General features: G+C 36.3%; 1 pseudogene; it reads left to right on the top strand.

The window, feature by feature from the left end:
• Positions 1-21,227: 21,227 nt before the first annotated feature.
• On the top strand, positions 21,228-22,518 carry LOC107498884 (annotated as a pseudogene).
• The last annotated feature ends 202 nt before the right edge of the window (positions 22,519-22,720 follow it).

Here is a 22,720-nt window from a genome sequence, read left to right as displayed (position 1 = left end):
CACCCTACTATGCTTGAAGGAGTAGGGGTTTTGGAGAAAAATAGGACTGGATTCTAATTCTGACCCTGCCACTTAATTTTTTGTCGTAGTAAATAAGTTACTGGACCTCTTCGAGTCCCAGGATCCTCATCTGGAAGATAGGAAACTTACTAATTTAGCTTTCATGGGCTATGAACACATATATCATTTAAACCTTATAGAAATTTTGTGAGGCCAGTGCTATTATTATCCTTGTTTTATATAGTGGAAAGGGCTAAAGGAACTTAAGTCGCACAGCTTGTAAATGGAAGAATTCTAGTTTGAATTTGTGTCTGTCTCTCTTGAAAGCCCTTGTCTCAACTAAGATTTATAGCCTGTATATCTCTTTTTTTAGTAGAAAAATAACTTTGATGTAATGCATCCTTGATGAAATTACTTAAGATATTTTAGTTAGAACTTCTTTTGTGGCAAGTGATCGACACCTAATTCAAACTAGCGAACACAAATAGAAAGAATTATCAGATGATGAAAGGGGTGGCTGCATGACTGAATACCTGTAGATCTTTTTTCAAGGGTGAGGAGCAAAGACCTGTATAATATCAGCACTTACTATCAGTTCTTTATCTGCTGTGGTCTCTAGGCTTAGGCTGTTTTAGAATTCTTTGTAGGGTAATAAACAAGACTGCTGGCATCTCTGGGGACATACCTTTATAAGCTCTGAAATAGAAGAGTGTTTTCCATGATGCTTCAGCCAGATAAACCATAGGAAAGGAATCTCCTCACTTAGATCACATGACAGCTCTTGTCCAGTCTCTAGGGCCAGGGCACTGTGTTTACCAAAGTTTTACCAGGGGTGGGCCATATGGTTGCTCTGAGGCCAGGAAATGGATTCTACTTTAAGATGGAGAAAGGAGAAGTAGCACAGAATAACCAGACAGTAGCCATCACAGAATACTTAAATAAATCATACTAATATTTTACAGTTACAATACAGATGATTTGTTTAAACTTTTATTTTTTTCCTAAAATCTAAAGATTTTTTTAGCTTTTTATTATTATTTATTATTATTATTATCGAGTGTGTTTTTAATACGAGTAAATTGCAAAGGGGAAAAAAACCTCTTATTTTCTAACTCGTAATAATCTTAAAACATTTTATTCTCCTTAGGTTAAACAATACATCTGGTAATTTGTGTAACTGGAAATATCCCTGAGAAATATCTTTTTTGTTTTGGTCAGAGTGGAGGGAGAACTTACACACTTGGTGCGGTCACTCTGAATGTTAAAAACAGAAGGACGTCATGGGGGCGCTGGTGCTGTCTGCTTCCCGTCGTGGTGGGCAGAGAGTGGGGGAAGCTGGCAAGCTGTTCAAACAGTTTCATTGTGTGGTACCTGGGACAGTCAATTAAAAGTCATATAAGTTAATGAAGTTGATAAATATATAATAGTGCAAAATACACCAAAGAGCAAGATGGCTCTGGTATGTCTAACTAGTTAGGCGAACAAACACCAATATTTAAAATGAGAAAATGCAAACTTTCTATCTTCACATTAACAATCTTGAAGAAGAAACAGCTGTTACATCAGTTATCATTTACTAGATCCAACACAGTATTGTCATTCAATTTCTTGGACTCAAGCAAATGCTTGGCTGCAGCATCACCATATGATTTAAGCCCTGCAAAGTTTGGCTTTACCACTAACTCCAGGTGCAAAATTTTACACTAAGCCTCTATTCCCTTTTGAATTGAGATTCTTCGCAAGCAAAGGTTATTTTCAGGCAATTTAGGACATTAAGACACAGACCTTCTTAGTGAATTCCACTTGTTTCCTGGACTTCCAAGTGTAGGAGTTGGAAATGTACTGAGTCTTCTGGGCCAAGATATCAACATATGTCCAGAGTTTCCATTCATTTCCACTATCATTCTGTATTATCCTTTAATATGGTCAGCATTATTTTTTGCAGGGAGAGGGTTTTTTTTTTTTTTTTTTTTTTTGCTCTTTCAAGCATTAGCAGTCTATTTAGTACCATGGAACCAAGATGATTTTCAGTTATGTACAAGTGCCAATAAGATCTTAGGAAATATTGCAAAGTAGACAAAGTATGGGGCATGTACACATACACATGCACACACCAACAACTGTATGCAGTTTTTTGGTCAGTAAAAAGCTGTCCAAAACAACTCCTCAGTTTATTCATGACATGCACCTTTATTTTAGGTCAGGTTCTTAGACGGCTAACCCTCTGCACACTAGAATTGTAGAATCTAATGGAAAAACCAGCAGCACCTTACCTAACTTGATCCTCCCCACTGTGAACAATTGTATCATCTGCGTGATTCAAAGGTGGCCCTTCTTTAACATGTTCTATTCTTTAAAATCAACTTTTACCCTCTATTTCTAACTGTTTTTAGGAAGCTAGGAGTCACTTCTTAAAATATTACACAGTAGGCTAAGAAATCATTCGGTCACTCAAAATATGTATTAGATATTTGTATTGTGGCTACAGCTGTGAAAAAGACAGCTGAGTTTCCTGAAACTATGGAACTTGAGTTTTAGTGGGAAGAGGCCAGAATGAGTTAACACATGAATAAATGAATATTTCAGATTTGTAAGTGCTGTGATGTAAAATAACTGATATATTTTACAACCTTGGAGAGTATGTGCATTTTAAAACAGTCATTTGTTAAATTAATTGATTCTAGAGTACTTGGAGTTTATTTGGGGATGCCTAACAACCCTTTCTAGCGGTTCCTCTGCTTGCCATTACATTTTGTTTTCAGCAGTTGGAATTTTCCTTTTAATCTGGTTTATGAAAAGAAAGATATGCTCTGGCTATTTGACTAGAAGGCCAGATAGAAACAGAACAATGGCTAAATAGGGAACCAACAACTTGTGGGTGTTTAATGTGTTTTACGGTGATGTTTTACCCTTGTACGCTTTAAATGCAGACACTAGAAACAGAAGGGAGAAGAGAAGATCAGAGAATCACTCTGGGGGTGCTGGCCTGCATGGACAGAAGTCTCATGTGGGAGTTAAAATATATCTAGAATCTGAAGCTATCTTGGATGGTGGGGTAACAGGTTCAGACTTTACAATACTTGGTGTTGAAATCCTTTGTACAGACGCCTATCTTGGTAGCTTGTTCTGAGCTTCAGCCACTCAACTAGATAGAGCTAAGATGAAAGAATGTATTTGTTAGAAATCTGTGATAGTAGTCTTAAACTAGGCAGCCACCCTATCCTACGATGGTTACTTATAGTTTCCTATACTCTTAAGTTCCTGTTATTGAAAGAGGAATTTAATGATACACAAAATTTTGTTCTGTCCATAATCTAATTTCTTAACATGTTTTAATTTGGAGGAAGTTGGGGAGGCACGCATGTCAGGGACCAGTATCAGGGAAAACATACACACACACGCATGCGCGCACTGAAGAGAATTTCAGGAAAGAAGTTGTGATCAACAATATTAAAAGCATCTAAGGGACTCAAAAGATAAATGTTTATCTGGTTATGTAAAGTCATTGGTGACTTTGGCAAGAACAATTTCAATAGAATGATAGTGGCAGAAGCTTGATCTCTGTGTGTTATGTGGTCTCACAGAAGAGTTCACCCTTCTCTGAAGTTCATGTACTTAGGAAGGAGAGAGGTTGGCAGTGTCAAGAGAAGCTCCTTATAGAATAGGAAAGGTTTGGGCATGATTTTAGGCTGAAGGGAAAGAGCCAATGAAGAGAAGAATTCAGAAATATAGGATCTTAGTGCAAAAAATAATGAAAAGGCCAAGGGGAACAATTCAAGACATAGAGACAGGGTTGGCCTTGCACAGGCCTTTCTTTGAGACCAGAGGGAAGCTGATAAGGGTGGTTGTAGTATGGACATAATAGGTAGTAACAGTACTTAATGGAAGTCTTACTAGATGGCTTTGATAGAATCCAAGATTATTTTTTAACAGTGCATGAAGCCAGGGTCGATTATGGGGCTTAATGAGAATGGATGTGGTTTGAAATAATGACCAAAGATATAGGAGAGAACTGATGTTATCGAGGTTGGAGACTGTGAATTTATAGTGGCACAAATTTGCACCGTTGTATGATTTTCTCCATAAGTGTCCAGTCTTGGGTCCGAGAGCAGAGAGGGCTATTTATAGCACTGATCCAGAGTTAGGGTTTTATCAGGTAGGGAAATGGAAGGAATAGGGAGATTAATGTATTTAATGAGAATAGAAGCACTGTGGTGTGGCTCAGATGATTTACCTTAGTGTCCATGCTGGAGAGTGAAGATTAAACAAGCAAATGGTCGAGAGTTTGGGGTATTGAGAAAATAGGGAGTAAAACTGCATTGTGACATAATCCCTGGTGTCGTTCTGGGAGTATAGCTGAAGGGAATTAGAAGAGGTCAAGAATTTGTGAGGAGGAGGAATAGGTAATAGGTATAAGGTAGAGTTTCAGGTAAATATAGAAGAGCATTCAGAAGACAGAACTTTAACGATGAAAAGAAATTCTACAGTATAGTTGAAAAAGTTGAAAGTAGGATTAACAGTTGTAGAAGCACAGGCATGAGTATGTAGAACAATGAAGAAAGAAGCAGGGGTGGACTTTCATAGGAATGAGAGTCCTCCTTGTTTATTATTAGCTTTTAATATTATAATTCTAGCAAAAAATAATTCTGAGACTAGAATTCCTCAAGGCCCAAGGAAATATTATGCTAGTCTCCAAGAGTTAGTGAGGGCACTGTTCTTGATTGTATGTGTTAATTATTCATTCTATTTGATTTATCTGTATTACACAGGTTGGCTCTTTATATCAAGGTCCAGGATTCCTGACTCTCAGGATTCATAAAAAGCTATATTTGAGTTCTGAACATAAAATCTCTAAAACGATGTCAAACTATGGGTTTTCACTGACTATAAATTTGGGGGAAATGGAAATTCTATCTTCCTATTGTTTCTCTTTATCCTTGGGCAGAGACTTGTTGACCATGTTAATTAGTTTGAAATTCTTCTATTATTGTTCATTTACATGGAAGAAAATAAGTTACAGTGGGAAAAGATAATTTTTAAAAGATTTTGACAGAGATTTCTAATTGATATTAGTTATCTTTCTTGTAAAGAAGTTACTACTGTCCCAGCTGGAAACCATGCCATGGTTAATGTGGAAGTAATTTTGCCTGTGATTACTGACTTACACATGGTTGACGCTACAAAAAAGCACTAATGTCAGTCCCTTCAAGTTCATATGCCAATCTCATGGTCTTCTGCTCTGACCTAGAATAAATCACTTAATTACTGTGCATTTTATTTTTTCCAGCTGTAGGTATGAGGCTGCATTGCTTAGCAAATAGAAAATTAAAGGAGAATCAAGACAATTGAATGTTAGCCTACCATTGACATTAATGACTTTGGACAAGTCAATTATACCCAGAAAGACTCCATTTCTTCCCAAACAAAACAAAATAAAACAAAACAACAACAACAAAAACCCAGCATCCTCTTTCACTTCTGCAAGTAAATGGTAATGTGACAATATCTATAAGGCATTTAAACTGTTATCTACATGGTGACCAACATATTTCCAAGGAATAAGTTGATGAATAAGGTAATGAACAAAAAGTATCATGAACTAACCCAGGAATCCTGAACCCATAACCATCAGATCTCATTTCTATGATGGTAAAGATTTAGGTCACTATGTGGTGCTCCAGGTTGAATGCCTACCAGGTTCACTGCTCCCTTCTGGGGAGTCCCTGAATGCCTGCCAGGTGATCCTGCTAGTTTAATCATGGCTGACTGGTTAAGGAACAGGTCCTGGGGAAACAGACACCAGGAGCAAGTTAGAGTCATAGGGAAGAGGAAAAGTGAGAACCAGCAAGAGAACTATTGAATCAAACCTGTTCCCTTTTCTCTCCCCAATAGGGACTCCTTCTTTTCCTACACAGATTACACACATTCAGCTATGATTCCTCCATTCAATATGAGAGACAGTGAGCGAGAGAGAGAGAGAGAGAGAGAGAGAGAGAGAGAGAGAGAGAGCAAGAGAGAGCATGCTTTTGTTTACTCATGTCCCTTCTAAGTGTAAAAAATTGTCTTTCATTTCATGTTTTTTAAGTCTTCTTTAATCCTTATGGCCAGCTCAGTTCCAGTTTATCAATGAAGTTTGAAATAATGACTTTGAGTTTTAGATGTATAAAACATGATATATCTCAAACCATTTTCTCCCCCTACATACACACAATAAAGTAATCTTCCCATAATCTTCTCATCTAGGTTACTGACAACTTCATTCTCCTATTTTTCTAGTTTCCAAAACTTGAAGATCAGCCTTGCAGTCTCTCTTTTTCTTAGATTTTTATATTCAATCAACTCTGAGTTCTTTCTTTAGGATATATCCAGGATACTGTTACCACCTCCACTGCCACCACTGTGGTGAAACCGTTCATCATCTCTTACATGAGTTATTGCAATAACTTACTAACTGATGACTTGCCTTTTTTCCTTATCTCCGTCAGCAGCCACTGTGGTCCAATTAAAATATGAGATAGCATGTCAGGATCTGTTACTCCTCTGCTCAGCATCACCTAACGGTTTCTTAATCAGAGTGATGGTTGAAGATCTTACACAATTCATCCACCCTCTTAACCTCTCTTATATTAATACTTTCTCTCTTTGTTAATTCTTTGCTTTAGTCACACTGGTTTCTTTGCTCATCTGTGAATGTGCCTGGCATGTTGTGTCTATCTGGAACTCCTCTTTGAGAAGAAGACTTCGGGTCATTTTACAAGCCCCACCCTAGTGAGAACTTTCCCATCTGAAAATGCAGCATCCATCTATCTCCTACCCCTATACTCCTCCCACTTACCTACATTATTTTTCTCCCTAGCACTTTTGTTATTATAGTATATATTTTATTTGTCATGTCTCTGGGCTGAGAGAGTGAGGAAAGGCCTCGTGGAGAAGGAAGGACTGAGGCTGTGTCTTGCAAGCTTCAGAGGCTGCACTAGAAGGTGGGGAGAGAGCCTTCTAGGTTATCAGAAAACATTTGCAAAAGGTGGAGGGTACTTAGTGCATGACAGACTTTAGAGATAAGGAGGAGAACAGTCAGGCTAGTCTCTTCCTTTATCGCCAAAATGTTGAGTGTGCAATTAGGAACAGATTATACAGGACTCAAGAGTGTGATTTTAGTTATTTGTGTTTTTTCAAAGAAGAAAGCAGTGGGAGAATTACCCTCCTAAATTCTTCTGGTCTTTTCTTTTCTGTCTGTTGCTCTCACATAATCCTTAGTATTCTTAGAAACAATTTGTGAACACCTCTCAGTATTTTAATATTCCCGAGTAACTCGTTTTATGCTATGATAGAAACATTTATTTCAATGAAATGACATGATTTCATTTCTGTCAAGATCTAATATTTTAGCTGTTTCCAACAGACTTTTTTCTTAAAATATTTTTTAATGAAAAGAGAAAAATTAATCTGAAAATTATCAATCTGGAAATAAAACTTTATTGACTTAGAAATACAGAGAATATTAACTTTTTGCTTTGTTTCATTTGGCTGAAAAAGTGTCAATCAATTTTTATTATACATGGTTATTTTATGTTGATTTTTCTCAGTTCACTTATATCACTTCTGTAACTGTAGGTCAAAGATACTACCTTCAAAATATATTTGTCATCTTCTATAAATGTGTCTTTCTCATGTGTGGAACAGGGCTATGATTTCAGTATTTGGCTGTGTCAGTACTCAAGGTCAGTTCGGCTCTTCATACTGAAATGAGGCAAGATAAGACAGAAGTACCTTCATGCTATTACAATGAGCCATTCTACTCTGAACTGACACCTTCCCAGGAAAGGGGCACCAGACTTGATATAAAGCTTGTTTAGCAGTGGTTAATTTTTTTTTTTTTTAATCAGGGGACAAACACTTTACATGATAGAATGTGCAACACATTTTCAAAGTCAGATGTGAAGATTTTCTGGTGGGCAGAGAATCAGCATTGTAGGCTTTAAAGATAATAGGATACTAATACAAATCCCAGTGATACAGGATATCACTGAGTGGGGTAGATTTGAGTTTTTTTTCTCTTATTGACAGCTCATCCTATCCATAATGCTTCTAATAATTTTCTGTGAGTGCCTGCATGCAGAGAGCTCAGCAATTTCTAATGTAAGATGGATACTTCTGCCATTTGAATTTGTGGAATGGAATAACAACTAAATGTGAATTTAATGTATTCATTTGCATTTCTGGGAGATTCTTCCTTTTAAACATAACAGTGCAAAAACATGGATATAATAAGCTAGCCACTTTAATGTAAGGTGATGGAGTCTCAAGTTAAAGGTGAAATTCTGAGTGGAAATGTACACTTAAAAAAAAAAAGGAAAAAGAAAGGCAAATGTTTGTGACATTTATTTTTCTATCATACAGAACTGTGTGTTGGGAGAATGGGTGGTAGTAGTGAGTCCGGGTGGGCTCACTTTATAGAGTCAGCATCCAATGGATCAGATAAATGACCAGGTGCAGTCAGATACTTAAGATTTTTCTAAATTATTATACAATCACAGGAAAAACCACCAGTGGAAATGGAAATGGCATCAGGAAGATCTATAGCTGTAGATTGATCAGTGTCCACTCTGGTAGTATAAATGGTCAAATTTTTGTCACCAGCACTCTGTCCCCTCTTCTTCCTCTCCAGCTCCTCATCTTTTACCTAACATCCTGTTTCAGTTGCATTTCCATTTTCTTTCAAATTCTATCTTTCATCTCTTGCTGCCCTATTTTGTACTTCCTCAACTCTCTTAACCCTAAGTCCTCACCTTAATTACTAACCTTACTTTATCTTCTGTCCTCAATTTAGACTGAGCAGTTATATATTAATATGCAAACCTTACCTCCTTAGTTGTATTTCTGGTAAGAGTTGGTAGGCTATCCCCGGACTGCACTCTAACTCTAACAGAAACTTCATTCTTCACAACAGAAAACACTAGTGGATAATGACATCCACCAGCAGTCCAGTCACAATAAATAAATGCTACATACAGGTTTAATTTCTCAAAAAAAAAAATATTGTAAGAATGTAGTTTTAAATGTGTTGCGGCAATATTTTGAAATACAGATTATATTTTCCCCAGCATTTCCTGACACTATATGATAATTTCTGGTTTGGTGCAGCTAGATTCTCGAGGAGGATGGTACTGAAGGAAGGAGAGTAAATTTTTGGCTTTTGTGTTTCAGACTAGATATTTTGTAGATCATGGTAGAAATAAACACTTGAATTTCAAAAGCCTGGAACACAGAAGCTAAGCTATCTATTCTGAAGAATAAATAAAAATCCAGGCTACCATGACTTCAGATTAAAGAAATAAAATCTCCTTGGAGTGGGGAACGGAGAAGAGAATAAAAGGAAATATTTGATATGAGAAGATCTCTGAGCTTCTGTCTTTCCCATACTTTTCACAACTATCTTCTTTGAGGAGATAGGAGCCTTGGAGAACTTTGCACACTTGAGAACAAAAAGGATTTGTGACTTTCCCTACCTGGGTAGAACCCACTAGCCAAACAGAACCCAGGCCCCTACTAGGATAACTATATTATTTAATCATCAAAACCAGGACATTTTTTTTTCTGAAGGTGAGAATGATCTGGGAAAGTGATAAATCTTGTGGAATGCCAGGACAATAGGTGTCAACCGGGACTGTTCCAGGCAAACCAGGACTTAGAGTAGTCCTCTAGTACTGTGAGACAGCAGAAGAATGGTCTCTAGTGTGGACAGAAAGTAGAATAGTGGTTACGAGGGACTGGAGAGAGGGAGGGGTATTTATTGAATACAGAGTTTCAGTTTAGAACGATAAAAAAAATTCTAGAGTTGGATACGGTTCCATAGCAATGTGACTATACTTAATTCCATTGAATTATACGCTTAAAAATGGTTAAAATGGCAAATGTCATTAGATGTATTTTATCACAACAAAAGGTTATTTTTAAAGATTTGTCTTAAAATATAGCTAACATACAATATTATATTAGTTTCAGGTCATCTGACACCTTATAATGCTATCACAATATTATTGACTGACACCACGTCCTCATGACTTACTTGTTTTATACCTGGAAGTTTAAACTTATCATTCCCTTTCAACTTTTTCTCCCTGTTTTGATTTTTTAATTACAGTTGACATTCAGTATTATTTTGTATTAGTTTCAGATGCACGACATAGTGGTTAGATATTTATATAACTTACAAAGTAATCTCCTCGACTAGTCTGGTACCCATCTGGCACTATACAAAATTATTACCATATTATTGACTATATTCCCTACGCTTCTCTTTATATCCTCATGACTGTTTTGTAGCTACTAATTTGTACTTCTTAATCCTTTCACCTTTATTACCCTGCCCCACAAATCCCTCGCATCAGGCAACCACCAGCTCGTTCCTAGCATCTATGAGTCTGTTTCTGTTTTGTTTGTTTATTTTGTTCTTTAGATTCCACATATAAGAGAGATTATATGATATTTGTCTTTCTCTGTCTGACTTATTTCACTAGCATAATATCTTACAGGTCCATCCATGTTGTCACAAATGGTTAGATTTCATTTTTTTTTTTATGGCCGAGTAATATTCCATTGTATATGTGTACCACTTTTTCTTTACCCAGTCATCTACTCATGGGCACTTAGATGACTTCCATATCTTGGCTATTGTAAATAATGTTGCAATGAACATAGGAGTGCATATATCTGTTCAAATTAATGTTTCGGATAATACCCAGAAGTGGGATTGCTGGGTCATGTGGTAGTTCTCTTTTTAAGTTTTTGAGGAACCTCTATACTGTTTTTTATAGTGGCTGCACCAATTTGCTGCACCAATTTGCTACCCCACCAACAGTGCACAATGGTCCCCTTTTCTTTGCAACCTTGCCAACACTTAGGTGTTCTTTACTGATTTATTGATGATGGCTATTCTGACAGGTGTGAAGCGATATCTCATTGTGGTTTTAATTTGTGTTTCTCTGATTATTAGTAATGTTGAACATCTTTTCATATGTCTGTTGGTCAGCTGTGTGTCTTCTTTGAAGAAATGTCTATTCAGGTCCTCTGCCCATTTTTTAATTGGAATTTTAGTTTTTTTAGTGTTAAATTGTGTGAGTTCTTTATAAATTTTAGATATCAATCCCTTATTGGATGTGTCATTGGTGAATATCTTCTCCATTCAGTAGGTTGTCTTTTCATTTTGTTGATGGTTTCCTAACCTATTTTGAGTTTGTTTTTATATATGGTGTCAGAAGGTGGTTTAGTTTCATTTTATTGGATGTATCTGTCCAGTTTTCCCAATACCTATTATTGAATAATTGTTTTTATTCCATTATATGTGCTTTCCTTCTTTGTTAGAGATTACTTGACCATATAGGCATGGATTTATTTCTGGGCTCTCTTTTCTGTTCTATTGATTTATTTATTGGTTTTTATGCCAGTACCATGCTGTTTTGGTTACTATAGCCTTGTAGTATAGTTTGATATCAGGTATTGTGATATCTCCAACTTTGTTCTTTTTTCTCAAGTTTGCTCTAGTTACTTGGGGTTACTAGTGACTCTATAAATTTTAGGATTATTTGTTTGAGTTCTGTGCAAAAAATACTATTGATATTTGCATTGAATGTATATATTGCACTTAGTACAGACATTTTAATTATGTTATGTCTTCCAATCCATGACCGCAGTATATGCTTCCATTTGTTTGTATCTTTTTTTAGTTTCTTTCTTCAATGTCTTATTGTCTTCTGAGTACAAGTCCTCTACTTCTTTGTTTAAATTTGTTCCTACATATTTTTTTTTTGATGCACTTGTAAATGGGATTGTTTTCTTAATTTCCCTTTCTGATAGTTTATTATTGGTATACAGAAATGCAACAGATTTCTGAATATTAATTTTATATCCTGTGACTTTACTGAATTCATTGATCAATTCTAACAGTTTTTTGTTGGAATATTTAGAGTTTTCTCTACAGAATATTATGCCATCTGCAAATAATGACAGTTTTACTATTTCCTTTCCAATTTGGATGTATTTTTTTTATTGTCAGATTGCTGTGCCAAGGACTTCCAATACTATGTTGAATAAAAGTGATGAAAGTGGACATCCTTGTCTTATTCCTGATCATAATGAATTTCTTTTTAGCTTTTCCCCATTGAGAAGGATGTTAGCTATTGGTTTGTTATAGATGGTTTTTATTATATTGAGGTATTCTCATTTTGCTAAGAGTCTATCACAAATAGATGCTGGATTTTGTCCATTGCTTTTTGTGCATATGATGATATGATTTTTGTCCATTTAAATTGTACATCATGTTAATTGATTTCCAGATATTGAAAGAACCTTGCATCCCAGGAATAAATCCCACTTGATCGTGGTGTATGATCTTTTTAATGTATTGCTGAATTCTGTTTGCTAATATTTTATTGAGGTTTTTTATATCTGTGTTCATCAGGGATATCAGCCAATCTTTTTGTTTTTGTTTTTGTTTTTGTTCTTGTTGTTGTTGTTGTTGTTGTTGTAATGTCTTTGGCTTTGGATTCAAGGGAGACTTCCTTCCTCTTGAATTTTTTGGAATAGTTTGAGAAGGATACATATTGATTCTTCTGTAAACGCTTGGTAAAATTCACATGTAAAACCATCTAGTCCAGGACTTTTATTTGTGGGGAGTTCTTTTTATTACAGATTCAATTTCATTAGTAGTAATTGGTCTATTTATATTTTCTGTTTCTTCTTGATTCAGTCTTAAAAGATTGTATGTTTCTAGGAATTTATCCATTTCTTCCAGATTGAGAAATTTGTTGGCATATAATTGTAGTATTTTCTTATAATCTTTCGTGTTTCTGTGGATTCCATTGTCACTTCTCCTCTTTCATTTCTGCTTTTATTTATTTGGGTCCTCTTTTTTACTTGTCAAGTGTGGTTAAAGATGTATAAATTTTGTTTATCTTTTCAAAGAAAAAGCTTTTGGTTTCATTGATCGTTTCTATTGTTTTTTTTTTTTTTTTTTTTTAGGCTCTATTTTGTTTATTTCCACTATGGTCTTTATTATTTTCTTCCTTCTACTCGCTTTGGGCTTTGTTTGTTGTTCTTTTTCTAGTTCTTTTAGGTGTAAGGTTAGATTAGTAGAAAATTTTCTTGTTTTTTGAAATAGGCCTATATTGCTATTAGCTTTCCCTCTTAGAAATGCTTTCACTGGATTCCATAGATTTGGGGTCATTTATTTTCATTTTCATTTGTCTCAAGGTATCTTTTGACTTATATTCTTGGTTTCCTCCTTATAATTAATTTCTGGTTTTTTATGATTGTGGTCAGAGAGGATGCTTGGTATAATTTCAAACTTTTTAAATTTATTGAGAGTTGTTCTGTGGCCTAACATGTGATCCATTCTGGATGATGTTCCACGCGCACTTGAAAGAAGGTGTATTTGCCGCTATGGAATGAAACGCTCTAAAAATATCAATTAAATCCATCTAATCTAATATGTCATTTAGGTCTGCTGTTTCTTGTTGATTTTCTGTCTGGAAATCTATCTTTTGATGTCAGTGTGGTGTTAACTGTCCTATTATGACTGTATTGCTGTCAGTCCTCTCGCTTTATGTCAGTTACTATTTGCTTCATGTAGTAAGGTGCTCCTGTGTTGGGTGCATAAATATTTACAAGGATTATCTCCTCTTGTTGGATTGATCCCTCATGTAATATTCCTTTTTGTCTCTTATTACCGCCTTTGTTTTGTAGTCTATTTTGTCTAAGTACTGCTACCCCAGTTTTTTTGTCTGTTTGTTTCCTTTTGCATGGAAAATCTTTTTTCCAACTTCTTACTTTTACTCTTTGTGTTTCTTTTGATTTGAAATGGTTCTCTTGTACACAGCATGAGTTTGAGACTTCTTTTCTTAGCCATTCAACTACAGTATATGTTTTGATTGGAACATTTAATCTACATTTAAAGTGACAGTTGATAACTACATAGTTATTGCCATTTTATTGTTCATATTTATGGTTTTTTGTTTGTTTACTTTTCCCATCTTAAAGAAGTCCCTTTAACATTTCTTGTAATATTTGTTTGGTGGTGATGAATTCCTTTAGCTTTCTTTTGTCTGGGGAGTTCTTTATATCTCCTTCAATTTTAAATGATAGCCTTGCTGGGTAGAGTAATCTTTGTTGTAGTTCGTAACTTTTCATCATTTTGAATATTTCCTGCCAATTTCTCTGGCCTGCAATTTCTGTTGAAAAATCAGCTGACAGTCTTATGGAGACTCCCTTGTAGGTAACTAACTGTCTCTCTCTCGCTGCTTTTAAGATCCTCTATTCATCTTTAAACTTTGACATTTTAATTATGATGTGTCTTGGTGTGGGCCTTCTTGGGTTAATCTTCTTGGGACTCTGTGCTTCCTTGACTTGTGTGTCTGTTTTCTGCACCAGGTTAGGGGAGTTTGCATTCATTATTTCTTCAAATAGGTTCTCAATCTTTTGTTCTTTCTGCTCTCTTTCTGGTACCCGAATTATACAAGTGTTGTTGTGGTTGGTGTTATTCCAGAGGTCCTTTATACTATCCTTACTTTTTTTTCCTTCTTTTTCTTTTTGCTGCAAGCATTGGGTATTTTCTGCCACCTGGTTTTCTAAATTGCTGAATCGATCCTCTTTTGTATCTATTCTTCTGTTGATTCCTTCTACTGTTTTCTTCATTTGAACTATTGTACTCTTGATTTCTGACTGTTATTTTTTATGCTTTTTTTATATATATATATTTTCTTTGTTGAAGCTCTCATTAAGTTCCTACAGCTTCCCTATAACATTGTTTTGAACTCTGTGACTGGTAGATTGTTTGCATCTATTTTGTTCTTTTTCTGGAGATTTCTCCTGTTCTTTTATTTGGTACATGATTTTTTGTTTTCTTATTTTGGCTGCTTCTGTGTGTGTGTGTGTGTGTGCGTGCGCACACGTGCGCATGCACACATGCACGTGTGTGTTTATGTGTTAGGTAAATCTGCTTTGTTGCCCATTCTTTTTGGGGTTGCCTTATGCAGTAAGTGTCCTATGGGGCCCAGTGGCACGGTCTCCCTGGTCACCTGAGCCAGGTGCTCCAGGTGTGTTCCATATGTGGGTTGTGTGTACCCTTCTGGTGTTGTTGAGCCTTGATTGCTGTTGGCACATCAGCGAGTGAGACTGACTCTCAGGTTTACTGATTGTGAGGATTAGCCACAACCGCAGTATATGGCTGCCGTGGGGTGAGGGAGTCTAATTCCATGAAGCTAGATTTTCTCTGGTGGGCTCTGATGCCTGCCAGACCATCCTTCATGTGTGCTGCTTATGGGGCCAATTTAGTGTTGTTCTGTTATGGTTTGAAGCTGGCCATTGGATATGCTGGTTCTTGTGCCTCTTGGAAGAGGCTCCTATATAGGCCCAGGTCAGCCACTGTCTGTGTCTGGAGCCATCTAGTAAGAGCTACAAAGTGTTCGCTGCCTGTGTCAAACATGGAGGTGTGTGCGAGAAGCCATACTGTGAATGAAAGCTGGCTGTCACCAATACTGGCCTTGGGGAAGCTTAGCAAAAGGCTTAGGGAAACTCTGCTTGCCAGTTGTCCATAAGGCTCAGCTGCTAAAAGAGCCTCAGGTTGTGTGGATAGTACTGGAGTTGGATAGGAAGATAGGTCTTAGGGAGTCACTAGCATGAGGTGAGTGGTGTTCAATGGGTTAATGCAGATTTAGTTTTGGTGCCAGTGCTGAGCCTGGAGCTGCTTTGAAGAAGTCTAAGAGCCCACCAAAGCCAACTGCCACCCACCTGGGGCCCATGGACCCCCAAGAGTTGCAGTGCAGGGTAACAACAACTGCTCACCAGTTGCAAAAATGTCCCTGGTAGTTCTCCCACAAATTAGGGAAGGCAGAGTTCCAGGGATTCACCAGGACGGAGTGATCAAAGCTACACAGCCAACAAAAATTTAGATTTGGCCATGTTGGAGAAGGTCTCATCACAGGAAAATAGTGTCCACCCACCAGCTACATGGGATGAGGGCTCAACACAGGGACAATGATGACTGTCTTTTCAGCCCTTACCCTGAAGCCACACAACTCAGACTCTACCTGTATGTCTCTAGCACCTTCCTAGCCCGAGCTGGAGAGGGTTACTGTCTGGGAGTGAGAGAGTCTGTGTGTAAGTCCTTTAAGAAGACATCTGGGGTTCTAGCACCCTTCAGTCTCATTCTGTTGGTGGAATCCCCACTGATTTTCATAGCCAGATGTTGTGGAAACTGCTCTTCCAGGCACTGGTGCTCCAAGCTGGGGGATCCTGGTGTAGAGCTGAGGTTGCTTGTTGTTCAGGAAGACCTCTGCAGCCAAGATATCCCTCCCAGTTATCAACCGTCATACATGGGTGTGGGGCCAACCTGTTTCATGTCTCTGCCCCTCCTACCAGTCTTGAGATGACTTCTTCTTTATATCCTTAGTTATAAAACTAATGTTCATTTAGTTTTCAGATGGTTCTCCAGGTTTATTGTTCTATAATTTAGTTGCGATTTTAATGTGGTCATGGCAGGAGGCACGCACAGCGTCCACCTACTCCATCATCTTGACTGGAACTCAAAAACAGTATTTAAAACAATTCGTATATAGTTGAGTTGTTAAGTCAATGTGCCTGAAGAAGGCACACAAATTTTTTACACAGTACAGAGGGTGAAGAATGTTCTTAACGAGCCAAGAATGGCATTGACATACCACTGGGAGCTAGAGATCCTTGAGATGGGTTCTTTTGGTTTTAGACTGCTCAGTTAGAAAAATATATATTAACTTTATCCAGACTTTCATCAGTTGTATATATTTTTTGAACAAATATATATGTTAATTATAGGAAGCATTTTGCAAATAAATCTGTGTGTTCTCTTGAACCTGCATGCTAAGATTGCACATCTGTCCTGTCATGTCTTTTCATTTTGATATGAATTTTCTAAAAAAGTGTTGATTCTTGCAAAGAAGGATGCTAACCCTTCAACCGAGCTACATTATTCGACAGGAGAAAAGTTTTATCTGCAGATTTCTAATTAGGTATTAATTCTGTATTTCTCTCTCCATCAGTATACCCTCTGAGACACTAATGTTCTAAACACATCAGTACTATGTAAGGGGCTACAGCTTAAAAGAGTAAGTTATGTTTCTCCAATTTAATTTAAGTGGCTGGGCAAATAGAGGCTTTGCGTTCAAACTAAATTTGCTCTTGCGTTGGTCTTTAGAGATATTGTGAATATATTAAAGATTTCAAATTAACTCCATATTCTCAAGTTGGTTGTGTGAAATGGAAATGATTTCTAATTCCTTTTTGGCAACTCCTAGTCAATGACAGGTTTGGCAAAAGTCTGTCTTTCATCAAGCTGTGAAATATTTGCTATCAAATTAGAGAAATAGCATAAGTACTGTTATCAATACATGATTAAATTTCACATGTACACAAAATTGACAATATTTCTGCTATCATTTTTTTAGACAATGCATCTTTGGATTTCACAGTTTTTATACTATTTCTTATATAATATTTACTTTCACAGCTATTTCTGGCTTGTAGAGACTTAAATTTTCATCCATAGTTTGTGTTTTCAAGTATTTGGCAAACTATGTAAATACAGCAAGGTAAACATTTCCTTTTCAGATGTGCGTTCCTTCTTTTACAGAAATGAGTTCGCTTTTTTTTTAATTTAATGCAATGAATGATTGATAATGTTAGATTTAGAAAGGATATTCAAAATCAGCTGATTCTATTCTTCTCATGTGCAAATCATCTTTAAAACAGACTCTAGGCCAGTGGAAAGAATTTGGAATTTTGACCCTGCTACTTAGTGGCTAAACAACTTTAAGCGCATATGGCTTATGAAAATGTAGTTTTTTCATTTATAAAATGTAATAACTTTAACCTCACTGAGTTGATATGATGGAATTATTTGCTTTGCAATCCCTTCTATTCATGTATAATTAGCACATTTTTTTTGGCGGGGAGAGATTAATGCTTGGAAATTTTATTTATTTGTTTAGTTATTTATTTGTCTGTCATCTATCTGTCTTTCAGTTTTTCCCCAGCTTTATCGAGGAATAATTGACAAATATAAGTGTATATATTTAAGGTATACAATGTGATGATTTAATATACATATACACTGTGGAGCAATTACCAAGATCAAGATAATTAATACATCTATCACCTCACATTAGTTAACTCTGTGTGTGTGTGTGTGTGTGTGTGTGTATCTGTATCTGTATCTGTATATGTGTGGATTCTCACCACACAAACATAGATCTTAAACATAGATCTTAAACATTCTCAGTTTAAGATCTACTCTTAGCTACTAGGAGAAACGGGAAGATATAGGTCAAAGGTATAAACTTTCAGTTATAAGAATAATAAGTTCTTAGCATCTAATATACAGAATGGTGATTATAATTAATAATATGTTATTATATAATTAGAAAATTTGATGAGTGGTTTCTCTATATTTAAATATATTTTCTATATTTAGCTATTACAATAAAGTTAAAAAAAAGTTTGTGAAACAGAACTAAAATCTTTTCTCCAGTTTGATATTAACACATATCATTTTCTTAATATTTTTTCCTCTTTATTCTACTTATAAAACAAACATTTAAGTAGATAAAGTAGAAAAACACAGGAGAGGATAATAAAGAAAATTTAAAAGTCATTATCTGTTGAAATCTAGGGCAGCCATTATAGAAAAATAATGCTCTCACTCTCAAATAACAAAGTCCCCCAGTCATTTGTAATCACAAATAAAAGAGTCTCCTCATTAATAAATATGTCCAGTCTATTTTAATAATCAGAAATTATGCATTCGCTTGCAGCTGGCTGTAGGCTAAGGGCATGAAAAAGGGGCTGGTTGGTTTGTACTCTATTCCTTCCCCACACATACTCCATCTGCCCTGTCCGTCCTCATCTGTTCCCCTAAGGAATATGATTTTAGACAGCAGTTAGAAAATAATCTGCCCTGCTCACACCCCCACCCCAAGCTCTCTAAATGGTCACTTTGAGGCTGTTCTGCTCCCTCCTTCCACATGGCAGCATGTAGGGAAAAGGTCATAACCCACTAACAACCTGCTTCAGATAAATTCTTTTGCCAGTCTCCGTCTCTGCTCTCAGCCTTTCTAACCTCTTTTTGTAGATAAGGGTCACATAATCAATTCTCCCACATCTTTTTTGCCAGCTCGTCTTGAGTGGCCCAGCCTCTCTCTTTGTAAGGTGGCAGTGGTTGGCACCTGCTGCCTTTGGGTTTCCTTAGAAACTGACAGGAGTCCTGTTTTTACATTTAGTTTCAATCACTTTCTTAGGATACATTATATAAAGTGGATTTTTGCATCTAAGAATATGATCATGTTAAGACTCTAGACACATACTACTAAATTTCCACCTTCTCAAATAGAAATATAATACAAATTCATTCTCACACCCTCACCACATAATATTGAGGAAAGAAAAATAGGGCAAATGAGAATGGGGTGAGGATAAAAGTGGGGGCCTGAGAAAAGAGGAGTGATATCAGGAAATGGGAAGAAGCCAGTGCAGTTTGACAGGAGATGGATTAGAAGCTCCTATCTCAGGTAAATAAATCTGTGTTAAGCTAAGCTCCAGCACAAATAAATATGATTCATTACTATCCATTTCTTTAAATGAGCAATACATTTGATAACTGGTGGTTCTTTGATTTCAGCCCTGAAAGGGTTATTGAGAGCTTGATTTATATAATCATTTTAGAATCTTTTTGCATAATATAGCACAATATAGCAATTTTAATTCAGGGCAAAACAGTGTTTGCAAAGGCATCATGGAGTGGTAGAAAAAAAAGATCTTTTTTTTTTATTTCCATGTAGTCACTTACTAAATGGTTGATTCTGAGACTCTGCTCAATACTAGTGAATTTCAGTCTCCTCATCTCTGTAATTACAAGAATAACGCCTTTCTTGCTCAGCTCATGTGGTAATTATGAGATGAGATGGAACGGGATTTGGAATATGTAAACTGCAAAGATCTGAGAAAGATCAGTTATATCACCTTGTCAATCACCTGTCAGCACTGAGGGAGAATTGGCTAATTGATCTCTCTTGACCTATTTTCTGTCTTGTTGACAATGTTTATACAATTTTTTTTTCTCTCAAATGAGAGTTTATATATCTAATGTATCTTTCCTTTTCCTGGGTGTATAGTTGCTACTCAGCAAATTCTAGTTCTTGCTTTCACCTTTCCTTCCAGTTCCCAAACTGTGAACTCTTTGGAAATATATGGTTATGCAATAACATTAGGGCTCTTTCTTTTCAAGTAGACAGCAGAGGGTATGTATATGCAGAAGACATCCTGCTTGGCATTCTCATATTTCTTGCCTTAAGTTTGGTTTGCATAGAAAGCATTTTCTTCCCAGCCTAATTCAGTGAAATGATGTCAATTGTTTCCCTATTCTCTGTCTCAAATCAACTTTTAGATTAAATAAATTACGTATCTTGACTTTATTTCCTCATTTAATTTAATTTTATTGATGTTAAAACAATGGGGATAACAAAATGCTTCCAGTGTCAGTGGTAATTACAAAAAAAAAGCAGAAAGGTAATAAAATGTATTATTACTTTAGATACGCCCTTCCCTCTTCATTCACTTGGGGGAGGGCGGGAAATCTGATCTTGATAGAAAATACAGAATGTGATTTTGTGCCAGCAGTAATTACCGAGAACATCTTGATGAGAAGCAGTTATGAAAGAATCAATGACAAACATCAATAATTTAAAGCCCAAATGAGGCTTCTGAGTTTCATATTAGGTATTTACACATTGACTTAACCAAATGATTGAGAAATGACATTCTTAATCCCAGTATGTCATAAACTATTTTAACCTTTCTAAACTATGTCAAGTTTCCCCAATTTTCCTGGAGAGTACACTATAAGGCTTTATAACTAATAATGCATTCCCATTAACTACTACAGTTGTTTCATTAATAGAATCTTACAATGAAGTCTAAAAATTGTTTTAAAAAAATCAGGCACAAAGTGAAACATTAAAAATTGTATTAATATTGCACACTCAGGTCTTGGCTTTAGGCAGAATTATGAGAAAGATAACGTATTTTTGTTGTTTAAGTTTTAAGTTATCAGACTTTTATTTGGCTTGATTTGAGTTTCTTCTTTTCCCCTTTTCACCACCATAAATCAAAAGATCTAGGATTGCTTTTATTGAAGTTTGCTGATGCTTCAAGCAGCTGAATCAAGATGGGTCAGTCGGAGTGGTGGTCATGCTGGAGATGACAAGAAGGTTGACAAGGATAAGTAAAGCAATATGAACCTCCTGTACCAATTAGTGTGTGGAAAAAGAACAAGAAAACAAAGAGACCAGATGCTGGTGACACCTCACATTCAGTACTAGTTAAAATTATGGAAGCTGGGATTAAATACTGTCTTCTCATAGAGGAAGAATTCATTAGAAATCAGGAACAAATGAAGACTTTAGAAGAAAAGCGAGAGGAGGAAAGATCAAAGATAGATGATCTGAGGGGGATCCCAATGCCAGTAGGAACCTCAGAAGAGATCTTTGATGATAGTCACACAATTGTGTCTGCATCTGTGGGCTCAGAACTTTATGTTAGTGTTCTTTTATTTGTATACAGGGATCTGCTGGAATCAGGCTGCTTGGTCCCAATCAACCACAAGGCGCATGCCATGATAGAGGTGCTGATGGATAACATGGATCCCTTGATCACAGTGACGAAGGTGGAAAAGTCCTTATAGGAGGCCCATGCTGACATTGGCAGGACTAGACAATCAAATCCAGAAAATTAAGGAATCTATGGAGCTTCTTCTTACTCATTCTGGATATTATAAAGATAATTTAAAGCTCCCTGTGGGGGTCATTCTCTGTGACCCACCTGACACAGGTAAAACCTTATTAGCCAAAGCAGTAGCAAATCAAACCTCAGCTACTTTCTAGAGCATATTGGCTCTGAACTTACTTAGAAATACTTAGGCAATGGGCCCAAACTCCTTCAGAAAAGAATACAAGAACATGCACTATCTACTGTGTTTATTGATGAAATTGATGCTATTATGACAAAAAGATATGACTCAAATTCTGGTGGTGAGAGAGAAATTTTCTGAACAACATTGTAACTGATGAACCAGTTAAATGGATTTGATTCAAGGGGAGACATAAAAGTTATCATGGCAGCAAACCAAATAGAAACTTTGAATCCAGTACTTATCAGACCAGGCTGCATTGACAAGAAGATCTAATTCCTCCTGCCTGAAGAAAAGACCAAGAAGCACATCTTTCAGATTCACACAAGCAAAATGATGCTGGCCAGTGATGTGACACTGGATGACTTGAACAGACTAAAAATGACCTCTCGGGTGCTAATATCAAGGCAATATATACAGAAGCTGGTCCAATGGCCTTGAGAAAACATAGAATAAAGGTAACAAATGAAGACTTCAAAAAATCTAAAGAAAATATTCTTTATAAAAAAACAAGAAGGCACCCCTAGGATGCATGTTTCTCAGCAACTCAAAACAATTCCTGAATGAGTTTGAGCCCATTACCTAGATACTTCTGAATAAGTTCAGAGCCAATCATTCTCAAGAAAGTGGCTGAGGTTTGATTTGTTACTGCTTTGGCTAATAAGGTTTTACCTGTGCCAGATGGATCATAGAGAATGACCCCAACAGGAGTCTTTATATTCATCTCTT

Source organism: Rousettus aegyptiacus, unplaced genomic scaffold (genome assembly GCF_014176215.1).
Source record: "Rousettus aegyptiacus isolate mRouAeg1 unplaced genomic scaffold, mRouAeg1.p scaffold_m13_p_8, whole genome shotgun sequence".
NCBI classification, from domain to species: domain Eukaryota; kingdom Metazoa; phylum Chordata; class Mammalia; order Chiroptera; family Pteropodidae; genus Rousettus; species Rousettus aegyptiacus.
The sequence above is the reverse complement of the archived record's forward strand: the minus strand, read 5'-3'. Positions and strand labels throughout refer to the sequence as shown.